Below are 13,471 nucleotides of genomic sequence, written 5' to 3' on the forward strand. Positions count from 1 at the left end.
ACGCGCGTGGATACCAAAAGACTCTTGGCGATGATGCGCGCGCGCGGGTTCAGAGCAGCGCGGAAGGTCACTCGTCGATCTTAACTTAACTCCCGCACCACCGTTTCTCTCTCACGCACACACACACGCGCGCTCTCTCTCTCTCTCTCTCTCTGCCTCTCTCGTTCGATCTCACTCAAACCAGCGCTACGTATTCGTGGCCTTTAGGGGGCGAAAAAAAGCTAACGGTAAGGTGAAGGTCGAGTTCCTGAGCCCCACCACGGCTACGTTATGTTTGTGACGATAGCCTTGAAATGACGATGCTCGGAATCCAGACGGCGCGAATTTTCATTGCGTAGCTTATTATTTGCTTTTACTTTTCTCTGATTAAGGCGGAAAAATAAATTAAATTGCCTCGGAGTTAATTCAAGCTCGCGTCTCTTAGTTTGGCTTCTACGACGAACTGTATCATACACGTGCTCATGCGAATTTATTGGGAAATTCAATTTTCATTTCCTGATGTGTCGAGAAGGTAATAAGGACTAGCGCATATTTTCCTTTGTTTCGTAGAGGATAGAATTCATTATAAAACCATATTAACTGAAGGCTGAATTTAAATTTAAATAGAATAATCACGATGATGAAAATTCACTTTATCCTTTAGAACAGATTTTACTTTGTAAATATTTATAAAACTAAAAATAGTGTTTAAAAAAACAGAAACTTTATTATCTATTTAAATTTTTAACTTTAAAAAATCAAATATTTCCGTCATTATTAAAGGTTGAAATACCGGATGAAATTTATTTTTAATCATTACACACTCATCAATCATATTAATAAACAAAAACATACGTTATTTGTCAAATATTTTTCTAATTGAGTAAAAATTATTATAAAACAGTTCGTCAATAATTTTTAACTAATAATGCAGCGATAAAGTTTACCAGCTAACCATTGACATTTTAATATGATAATTCAATTTATATTACAACCATTTAACAAATTTTTCATTTGTCTCAAGTATTTTAATGAGTTTTATTTCCACAGACAGTCATTAGTTATATTATTTATATCTATATATATATATATATATATATATATATATATATATATATATATAACACTGCATTCTTTTATAAAATATAAAAATGCAATAAATTATAAGAATTATGTCGTAAATATTTGGTTTACTTTAACAATTCAATTGATCTACTCAATTACTCGACATTAAATTACTAAATATTTATTAAATATATCTTTGTTGAAAGTCGTTGGATTAAATTTTCATATCATTATGTAGTAATTACCTATGGCCATTGAACGTCTTATATTCTTTAGTATTTGAAATACTAAAAATAAATGCAAGTATAATTTTATTGAAAATTATGAAAATCTAGCGTTGCGAGTGAAATTGTTTGTTTTATGCAATTTGCATCTCGTGAAGTTGCCACAAATTTCCTGATATCTAAGGATTAAATGCGCGTGTCAATGTCAAAAGTGTAGTATTCACAAGAATTTGCCAATCAAAATAAATAAAATACCGTATCATAAAAATTATTTTCTTCTAATTTCACGGTATATTAATTAAGTTCGACAGTTAATTATTATTTTAATATTGATAGTGCACAATCTGGTGCACAAACGTAATGAAATTCGAATTCTCGGAAATTCAATAGAAATAGATAGAATTAAGTTGAAAGAGACTACTGGTTGAAAACAATGATACTTATTTCTTTAAAATATGTAGATTGTAAAATTATCTTAAAGTTGACAAATTATATTAATTTTCAGAATCTTTTATTCAAAAACGTATGATTTTTTTTTTCTTTTTTAACAATAATGTAACAATAAAAATAATTGTTATAAACAACTTCTTTTTCAAATTCCCAATTCAAAAATAATAATTTTATATAATACTTTATGACGATTTTTAAATTTATTGTTTTTCAAAATTATCTTAATACTCCTATAAAATATGATTTAATCATTCGTATGAAAAAAAGTTGGTTAATTAAAATGAAATTGCATACGTAGTGCATTATAAGCTATGCATTGAAACTAAATTAAGTAAACATTAGCAGTAGTTTCTATCATCAAATGAGCTTGCAAATTAATTGATTTGAATTAACCAATTTAGTACAAATGGAATTGTAAATCTCACAAAATTTCCAACACGTGAGTAAATTTAGCGAAAGTGAAGCTACGCTTTGGCCAGAATCACTTCGTTATACTCCGTTTGTTTATAAAGCGCGATGAAATGACGTCATAAAGTAAATGTCGCATTTGAGCTTCTTCTGCGTCACGATAGCGAAAATACGAAATGGCAAGTGATCTTTTACTTAAAAAAAAGTAAAATATATTTTTTACTTTTTCATTCAAAATAACTTGCTTCATTTAGACTACGAAAGCGTCAGAGTGATATTTTGTATGTTTTTAAAATAGTATTTTCCTTAACTTGATGACTGGATGGCGTCGGTTTTCAGTTTTATTGTAAATATATTTCATATGCTGTCTTAATAAGAAAAGAAATGTTGTTCGTGGAAAGTAGAAAGATCATGAACATATATTGATCAGTATGTGCTTGTGGCAGTACTAGTTATTAATATTAGTTTATCATCTTCTTCATTATAGTCATTATTTGTTGTTAATATTTGCTTTAATTTATTGCGCACATCTACAAATTATTGTGATTAATTATTGATTTTTATGCTATATAAATTTTAAATTTAAAATAACTCGCCGCGACATTTTTAAGCTCCTCTACACCTTTATTCAGTTTTTAACATTAATAAGTATAGTTAATAATACATAATTATAACGTTAACAAAAATGTTGATACATTTAAGAAATTCTTTAATATCGAAATACTTTATATTCAATATGTGTATTGTTGTTTTAAAATTGAAATAATAGTAAGATAACGATTATGATTAATTTTAAAATAGTAATTGATGGTAATGAAAATTAAATTACTATTGAATTGAATATTAATGTTTATATACGATTTAACAATTTAGTCAAACAAATTAATTAAATATGAGAAATATAAATAACAAGTCGATAGTTTGATTATTTAATTCAAAGGAAAAAGTTTAATGAGATTAACACGACTGGTATGTTTAATTAATTCGGATTATTATTGAATGGCTGTACGAATTTATTTATTTGTCCAATTTTTGCACGTATTATATCGAAGGCTAGAATACGTTATTTTTTCCTCAAATATATTAATAAAATTTTTAATATTTAAGAGAATGTTAGAATTACTATAAGTGAGACAACATATAAAAATCAGCGATTAAATGCATTCGTTATAAAGAATTTACGATAAGTTAATGAAGTAAAAATTTGAAAATATTAAAATTATCGTTTAATCTCTTAAGAGGTGCCTGTAAATATGTCAAAAAGCAACAATACCTACTGTATTAGTTATTTTATATTTTAACGTATTTATTATGAAAAAGAAAATGAAAGGAAAACCTATTTATTTGAAAATGCTTTACATACACGTGTTACACGGGATTTTTTGCCAGTACACGTGCGCAAATATACCTATACAATATAATTGGACTCGTATCTTTATTTTTATTTTAACTCAATAGTTCGCTGCTATTTGATATGTGTGCGTTAGCTCGCGCGCGCGCGCATATTATTCTCTACGATTTAATGTTCTTAATTATAAATCAGCGGTCTATTAGATTTTATCGTTATAAATCATACTTGTCAGATTATGTCAAATTTTTCGAATACAGTATGAATAAAGTAATGTAGCCATTAAAAGTTCGCAGTTAAGAATTGACAGTTTCGAATTAATTTGATGTTTTGAAGAGCTCCCGTTCCCTTTATCATTAAAATGCTTTTAACGAATTAGTTTGAAATCTTAATTAATAATTTGCATTTCGTTTCGTGAAATGTCATCCTGTCTCTCTTTACTCTAATAAATCAATAATTTAAGATTACAGAAATACGAAATAAGATAAATACCTTAAAAATCAATAAATAAAATAAAAGTGAAATAAAATGAAATAAAAAAAAAGAAAGTGTATTTGGGGGGGGGGGACGTGTTAGATGAAAATAATAAATGTCGTAGCGAATGATAACGAGATACAGTCATATTTCACTACGGCATCCATATCATAAACATCCACATCTGCAAAAGCTTAACATATATTCAACAGGGATATAATGGCTGAAAGCGCGTGATTTCTATTTCGTGGCTCGTTGCTATTACTTTGAGGAAAGCGAGAGGCCGAGAAGAAGTCACGTACAGCCCCTGCCGTACTAGCGAAATCTCCTCTTTCCCCCCTCCCCCCCTCCCCGCCCCGCCATCCCAATAACTTTCAATAATATACGCTAATTGCATACATTGCATACATGCGCAGATGAAGAAATGTACGAAGCGCGATTGGAAAGGTGATATCTCGCATTTGGCAATCTTCGGTCATTCGCAGCCCTGTCCTCTACTATACGTACCGCTCGCTCTAAATGCAAGGCTATTTTCGTTACGATGTTCCGGCCTCCCCGGCACAGACGGTCGCGCATTTATTTTCAATCCGGCCACGGCCAAACGGCCATTGGGCGACGCGTCCACGACTCGCGACGCTTTTCACATAATTCCCCGAAAACAAGAAGTGAGTATCCTCATCAACGTATAACATGCTCGGGCTAATGGTGAGGTTTAATGGTGGTCCGAACGCTCGTAGCTGCAGCGATTGCGCGGACATGATTTCGTACTTCGTGAATGTCTTTTGCTCAGTCGCCTGCTTTTCTGGCATACTTTCCTACTGTAATTCCTCACACGTAATTCTTCCCGCTATAATTGCCAATTGCCCGTTGCTTTCTCTGCGAATGTCGTTTAGGTTAATGTCGATACGTTTGACCATTCGGTCCTGTGCTTGACAACAAAAGGAGATTCGACGATTAATATAATGTCACATACTTATAAGTAGCAAAGCTTACTTCATTAACCGTCGATACAAATTCGATTTTTTTTTTTTTTTTTTGTATCTTTTGTAATATATTTAATTGAAAAACGAAGAAAAACATATTTGCCAACGAAAATAATTTTCACTTCACGTCTATTAATATATTCCTCATCTTTTCTGTTCTTTTAATTTTTTTTAATTTTTTTTTTATTTTTTTTTTTTACTTTTTTTTTACTTTTTTTTTAGCGAATGACCAATTTTTCTACCTTTAAATTTTCATCAGCTAATTAAGAGATCGTCGTTAGCATATTTTAAATATTATACTTTCAGATGAAATCAGATGAAATTATACCTCATCTCCAGGATAATTAAAATTATGAAAAGTTTTTTTGAGTACCGCTAAAGTCATTGCGAAGACTCTCGATAGTTCAAAATTTCAATTTCGATAACGTAATCATTTTGAGAAATACAAATATAAATAATACAGCCGTTGAACAAGTTTTGATTATGTAAGGTTGTGATAAATAACGGCACGATAATGTCTTTATATTCAGTAGTACATACGAATGGCAAATTAAAGAAACCCTTAATATTTTTAAAGCCCTTGTTATTATTGCTACTATTCAATGTTTTTAGAAATTGATATTTATTCAATATCTGATGTATTACTAAAAGAAAAAAGATGAAATTCTCTAAAATATAAAGTTTGATATTCATGCAGTAAAATATTTGTAAATAGGATATTACATATATATATATATATATATATATATATATATATATATATTATTTATTTAAAATTATTATTAAAAATATTTTGTACTCCCTTTGTATATGTGACAGTATAATTGTTTAACTAATTTTTTAACTAATTTTTTTCACAAATTAGTAGAATTATTTTATTTTCGAAAGTTTGTTGATGAAATATTTTATATATTTTGTCATTTTAATTTAGATATATTTTTTAAGATTTTTAATTTTTTTTTAAACGTTTTTAATTTATTAATATTTAAAATTTTAATTTCATTTCTTATTGATAGACCTCTTATAAATGTCATTTTTATTTGCAAAGTTGTATATTCTTTCTCAAATTGCACATTATAATAAAGAAATTTTACTTGAATTGAGATATTCATGCTTGATATTGTTATTTTCATAAAATTATTGTTGCTTATTAAGAATTAATATAAATAAGTTAAGCCCTTCATAATTACTTATAAAAACTTGTCGTACGAATACTTTAAAATAGCTTTAAATCTGACAAAAATATTATATAGTAAATATTTATTATGTTAACTTTTCTTCAATACATTACATATATATGTATATATGTGAATTTTATAGAAATTTTCATTGTTACATTAATAGTGAGCATTTTCAAATTGTATTTTGAAGTGTAAATGAGGATTCGTGTTTGAACTTATTTCACACTTTACACTCGACTAACAAAATTCTTCGTTTCGGTATTCGACCCAATTCTTCGCCAGCGGTTTCGTTGTGAATTTAAAATTAGATAAATGTTCACGTTCCAAACTGCACCTACGCTGCCCTTGTCGATCGCAGTTACAACTTGTCATTGTACTTTCTTACATGAGGTGAAAATGAAACTCTCACATGCCCGAAAAACTTCACGTTCCATCGATGCAAAATATGAAATTATCTTGTGATTTAAGAGTGACATTTATAATTGTGAACTTCATTTACGATACATCTTCAATCAAGATTTAATACTTTCTTTACTCAAGAATGATATAATGAATTATTTATTGATCAAACCAAGGAAAAACAATGATTTACATCAATAAAACGATGGCTCAAATGTAGAAAATAGTTAATAAATATATAAAATTGACAGTATAATAGTAATTTATTAAAAAAATCAGGCGCATTAGTAATATATTGGCACAGTTTGTATTTTCGGTAGTAAAAAAGTTGATTTATTAAAATATTATATAATAAATAAATTAAAGTATGAAAGTTATAAAACATATTATTAAGTTTTCTTAAATTAATTAAAATCAATCTTTTTTATTAATATTTTTTCTTATTTATGAACCAATTGCAAATATTATGAAATAATGTGTTATTTAAAAAAAAATTGAATTAATTAATTTCATTAGGAAAGTCAATACAATACGCAAGCACATCATTTTATTTACTACTGACATAGCTCGAATTATGTCAAATATTTATTTTTATAATTACAAATACTTTCAAAGTAGTAATAAAATTATTAATTTTACTTTAATGATGAAAATATAGACATTTAGTTTTATTTTTATACAAAGTAAATATTCATTTTAGCGTCATATATGTGATAATTGGCATATTAAACGATATGATAATGATTATTAATAAATATAATAATAAATTGTTATTCGTGGGCCTTTTTTCATATTGAAGAAAAACTAATTCAATTATAAAATTTATACTTTAATAACATTAATAATTTATTTTCTGACGAGAGTTAGTTTTAATTGATATAAGGTGAATAATTTACTATGAATATTCTCTTGTTATTATTCGTTGGTATTTCAAAACTTATTTATAAAGACGATTAATGTAGAAATAATATAATACTGTTTATGTGCGCATCTATGTGGGTTAACACGGACAAACACACGCGTAAGTACGTATATTCATATATATCGTGTAATAAATAAGCTCTTTGTGTATAGATTATTAAAATTATGAAACATAACGAAAAAAAAATTTTGCTTTTTACAGTCAATATTTATTTTCTTGATTTAATCTTTTAGAATTATTTTTTTTAACATTTTATTGATTGAGAAGTTTCAAACGATATATTTTGAATTAAAAGTTTTTGTTTTACTATATAAACAATTCTAATTCAATGAATATTTAATAAATTAATGTAATATTTAAAATAGCTTTTTATTACTTTATAAAAGTTTAATTATCTTTTTACTTTTTTTAAATGTAATTGTTAAAATTCTGTTTCTCTTTATTAACTATCCTAAATGTTTTACATTAATCTTGAAATTTGCACCTTTTGTATTATATATAACTTATTTTTTTTTATTTTTTTTCCATAAAAATTCGTAAATTTTTTCATAAAAACTCATAATTAATTAGTCTTGCTTAATTAGGGATGGAAATGTTAGTGAACAAGTAATTGGTAGGGGAATGTATGATATTAAAAATTTATTATTTCGAAATTTCGGATGGATGATATCTTGCGCTATGCAATAATTTTCCGATTTTAGAAATAATGTAAATAGTTCGTTATAGATTGGAATGAAAAAGAGATGTAAGTGTTTTTACGTGATAAAGGAGAGGAAACTACTGAATGATCATCACAAAGAAGAAAGTGATGGAAGTTATCGTTAACCTTAATTTCTTTCTTGGTATTTGATTAATACACATCGAAAGTATTTTGTAAATAAAAATATTTAGAGATTAGTTATTGTCAGCTATTATTGTGTTAATTATCTTCTGTATAATTTTTTTTGCTACATAATACTTTTGTTCTGATAAGTGCGTTGATGGGGAATGGATTTCGATATACACTTCTTTCTCTTTAATTATCGGTCATAGATGGCAATGGCAAGTGAGGCTTTTCAATTTAATACTATTCAAGTATTATATAGTTACTTGAAAAGTTTATTCTGCTTGTAGTATCGACTTGATATAAAGAAGTGTAGTTGCAGAAAGTTAATTGATCAGGTGAAAGTGGGTCGTAAAATTTAAATATTTTACACATCGACGTAATATTTAGGAATATAATTTGGAGCACCGGATAATCCAAAATATATGCATAGAATTTTATGCGTTTTGTCGATTCTATTATACATTTCTATAAATAATTAAAATATCTTTGTAATTTAATCTATAATTTATCAAACTGCTTATTTCTTATAATTGGAGCATATGACCCGGCATTAATAAAATAATTATTAAATGCTTTAATTATAAAATATTTTTTATTTTTTATTTTTATAAGATCATATATATTTCATTAAAAATATATTTTATTATATTTTTTGCATAATATGATTACGTATTTTCAAACGTAATTATTTGTTTAATAAATAGAATTTGAGAACAAAAATTTTTACATTTTAAGTTAACTAATAAAAATATATGAAAGCATGTTTTTCCCTCACTCTAAATTTGTTTTTAAAATAATTTTTAAACATTTTTTAAATCTTATTCGAATATATATATACATATATATATATATATATATATATATATATATATATATATATATATAAATCAAATTTACTATACTTATGTAACATTTATTTATTTATTTTCATGAAAATTAATATATTTTTGTAATTTATGATAATATTTCAACGTGTATAGTCGTTTATTTATATTCAAAGTCATATAATGCATATTGCATCCGCACACGTGCCTTTCTAAAACACTTATGTGACAGGGTAGAAGGCGAATCATTAGTGTTTGCCAGAAATCGTGACTATTTATTGTTTTTTTTTTGTTTTAAATGATGACGAATTTGTTCGGACTTCCGGGTATCATAGTGAGAACTGACTGCATAAATCTATTTTCAGATATTAATGATATTATTGTTTCGATTAATCAACAATTTTATAAGAAGATCGTTATAAAGCTTTGCATTTGCAGAATAAAATTTTATGCGTTTAGATAATTGTTTTTTGTGGACAATTTTGATAATTTCTTCTTCGATGGATTAGAATACATTCTCTCTTTTTTTTTTTATAATTTATCTATGAATAATTATAATGGCATTTTGTGATAGAATTTTATTTAAATGTAGTACGACATAATTGATAATTCTACATTATATAATTTTAAGAAATTTAATAAGAAATAAAAATTATACACACATAATTATTTAAGTTAAAAGTAAATAAGATTGGTTTTGCGCAATATTAACGTAATACTGTTATAATAAAATATTATATCTTTCACGTTTCTATATATATATATATATACATATATATATATATGTGTGTGTGTGTGTGTGTGTATGTATGGACACAATTCAATAACATAAAGAAGGTAAAAACTTACATCACGATATATTCTTTCTAAAAGAAAAACACATTAAATATAGAAAAAAGAAGAGATCAAGCGATAAAATGTTACTGGGCTTTGCTTTTCGTTAACGACGTCATTCCTCTTATATTAATTACAGAAACTGTTCCTTACAATACGAGAGAAATTGACATAGTAAAGTAACCGGGAATAAAATCAATAAGGCGCTTGCTCACTATGTTCTAAAGGCTTTAACATTATCTCTCCTCTTTTACTTAGTTCCAGAGGATGCTGATCCTCGCTAAATTGAAACTTATGAGTTTTCCAACCCCTCGTGCACGAAGCGTCGAAGGCTCACCTCTTCTTTTTCAAACTCCACACGTTCACACGCGCTTTCACTATTCAACCTCCCCCTTCCATATCTATTTCACCAGTTCCCCTTTCGTTTCTCTTTCCTTTCTTTACTCAGCTTGTCATTTATCCAACTCATTTGTACTTATAGGACTTTCACAATTATATTTATTTGCTTTACACTTTTCTAATATCTCAAGCTTATTTTAGTGTTCGAATCAAAAGCTTTTCCTTACAATACTCGATACTCGCTGTTTATTATGTTAACATTTATAATTTTATAATCAATTTGTTAATGTCGTTACTTTGCAGTTTACGAGCAACATTATGCTTTTTGTATACGTATTCTTTCATATTTTCTTAATATTTTCATACGCCAAAAAATTAAAAATTATTTCATAAATATCGTATACATATTATTTATTAAAAAAAGCAAAGTGAAGCGTATTTTTAAAGTGAACAAAAAATTCAAATTTTAATCGATGATTTTAATCAATGATTTTGAATATTTAATTATTTGAAAGTTTGCCGCAATTATGAGAGTAGCAAATTTAAATTGAAATAAATTTTCACTATTATTTAATTCACTATTATTTAATTTCTAGATTCTATATTCATTTTAATTTATGATTCTATTGTAAATAATTATAAAGTATATATTAATTGTATAGTATACTTACTGCATAGTAATTATATAGTATTACGTTGAAACAAAATATGCGAATTTAATATAATTAATGAATTATAATATATCATATATAATTCTTATATTATAATTCTGTATATTATATATTTTATTTTATTTAGTATAAGCTATGAAGTTTTATGGTGAATAATTTAATTTTATTAAGACAAATAACGAATGGAAATATAAACATAGATAATTTAAAATGAAAAATATAGTCCACTGTGCTATGTAAATTCATATATACATACACATGTATAATTAATATTTTATACTTAATGTACTTATTAAAGAAAATAACCGTACTAATTATGAGTTTATTATGATTAATTTTATGGATAAGTAGGGAAAATATGAACATGAATGTTCCAAAATATGTCGATTATAATATTATTATCCTATTGCTTCAATCAAAGATAAAAATATCATATTTTTTTACATGATTTTAGGATTAATATTTAATACATTACTTTAGAATTAGAAAATAAATTATAGAAAGTAATAGAAAATAATATATCAGAATTAGAGTTCATATATTAATATTGTAAAAGAAATTAAATTTAAAATGCAAAAATTTCAATAAATTTGTGGAAAACGTGACTCCAAATGGAATATTTTATAAAAAAGATTAATTTGACTCGTTGTTAATCTATCCAAATTATCATTACGAAAATATACTAGATAAACCCTTATTTTATGTATAACTTAATTCATTATTAAATTGTTGTCTTAGATTATATTTTTTTAATAGAAAAAGTATATATAAAATTTATTCAATCTTTCCGGAATATTACGTTTGTAGTATTTTTTTTATATGTTTTATTTAACTTTAAAGTAAATTTAATATAATTTGATGAAATGAAAATAAATGAAAATAAATAAACATATCGTGAGATTGTTGTATTAAAATTTAATGTTTAAGACTTGACCGAGGTAAATAAAAGTTTGTAGTTAAATGTAAAATTCATTCGTTAGTGTGAATTGTCATATTATAATAATGAGGAAAATTTCTAATTCATTTCACTCTCTTTCGCATTTAAACGCCAGGAAGTTTAATCGTCGTCTTTCTTTAGAGCATAACACTTGCACATTTCTTCGGTAATTCAACGACATACGTGATGGAATTCAAACCAAACAAGTTTGCTGACTGAATGAAAGTTTGGATGCCGTTGGAAACTCTTGACTGACGTATTTAAGCAAGAAGTTTTGCTATACTCGCAAGGAAAAGAAACAAGAGGAAGAGAAAGAACACCGGTAGTCTCAAAAATATTGACAGCCATTGTAAAGTATTTAAGCTACTCGGGTGGTCAAAAACTTTTGAACTTCTTTTTTTTTCTATTCTCCGCTTCTGAAGCTTCCTCCCTTTTCTATCCATGCAAAGCGTTTCCTGATGGTGAGCAGCAGGATGTTTCAAATCAGGAAGAAAGACCGAGTGTGCGATGCAGTAAGTTTAGAGAGAGAGAGAGAGAGAGAGAGAGAGAAAAGAGGGAGGGAAAAAGAAGAAAAAAGAAAGAATCAACCACAATAATATGAGGGCGCTGGGTTTGAAGTCCTAGTATGGAAAATTGCTGTGTATAAATATTTAGTAATAGCTATTATATGATAATGATGGTCGGTACATAGAATTTTATGCATAATATACTTTGATACAGTGAACGTATATTTAGTGACTTAAATAATATAACGCTTTACTTTTTTTTCAATTTTTTTATTTAATTTAGTTTTTTAATTTTGTAATTTTCTTTGCCATTCGTATTGGTATTTTCATTCCCCCCCTCCCCCAATAAATGTTCAATATTTTAATAACAATACATTGAAAATGAATGAAAATATGATTTATAATTTGATTAGAAGAACACAAAAATTATTTTCGATTTAGTAATTAAACAAATTTTGTTCAACTCGGACAATTATACAATAATTTTTTTTGACACTATCATAAAATAATCCATATCGACTTAAGAAAGTAAATTGTGCTTCTACATGTTACGAATCCATTTAAAATATTACATAATTAAGATTTTTCGTAAAGTTTCTGTAACTGCATAATTATATATATATATATTGCGCGCAATAGACATGTTAATGTTAAATGATGTAACCGTATATATTTTCTCTTTATTATATCTGCTCTTTACTTACTGCTCCTATATATTATTATTTTTATTATACATAATAATATATTGTACACATGATAACACGGATATTTGAACAATTTTATGTTTATGCATTTACTTAAGATATAAAAAATACATAAACAATAGCCGTTTAAGCATATTTAACTATGAATCCATTTAATTTTGTAAAGGTTATCTATATAAAAATCTTTTAATTTAAATTTAAAGCCGCAGCACCCCACCTTTCCATCAAGCCGACTAATTTTCAAGATTATCAAGCACCTAATATATAAAAGTCTCAATTTCTCGTTGAGGAAATAAGTGTGACATTAAATTAATATTTCACCTCGTGGACTTTAATACTCGCTTGACAATGCGACTCCTGTCCCATCGACGTATCCCCGGCCCAGCTTCGACCATAA

General features: G+C 26.5%; 1 long non-coding RNA gene across 2 annotated transcripts; it reads left to right on the forward strand.

The window, feature by feature from the left end:
- The first annotated feature begins 329 nt into the window (after nucleotides 1-329).
- On the forward strand, nucleotides 330-12,394 carry LOC105368120 (uncharacterized). Of its 2 annotated transcripts, none has more exons than XR_913095.1 (3): nucleotides 330-511; nucleotides 12,006-12,213; nucleotides 12,314-12,394. It is a non-coding gene; the product is annotated as an uncharacterized LOC105368120 (long non-coding RNA). The 2 variants fall into 2 exon arrangements; XR_913094.1 differs by having other exon boundaries at nucleotides 12,006-12,186; nucleotides 12,287-12,374.
- The last annotated feature ends 1,077 nt before the right edge of the window (nucleotides 12,395-13,471 follow it).

Source organism: Ceratosolen solmsi, unplaced genomic scaffold (assembly GCF_000503995.2).
Source record: "Ceratosolen solmsi marchali unplaced genomic scaffold, CerSol_1.0 scaffold10, whole genome shotgun sequence".
In the NCBI taxonomy this organism is placed as follows: domain Eukaryota; kingdom Metazoa; phylum Arthropoda; class Insecta; order Hymenoptera; family Agaonidae; genus Ceratosolen; species Ceratosolen solmsi.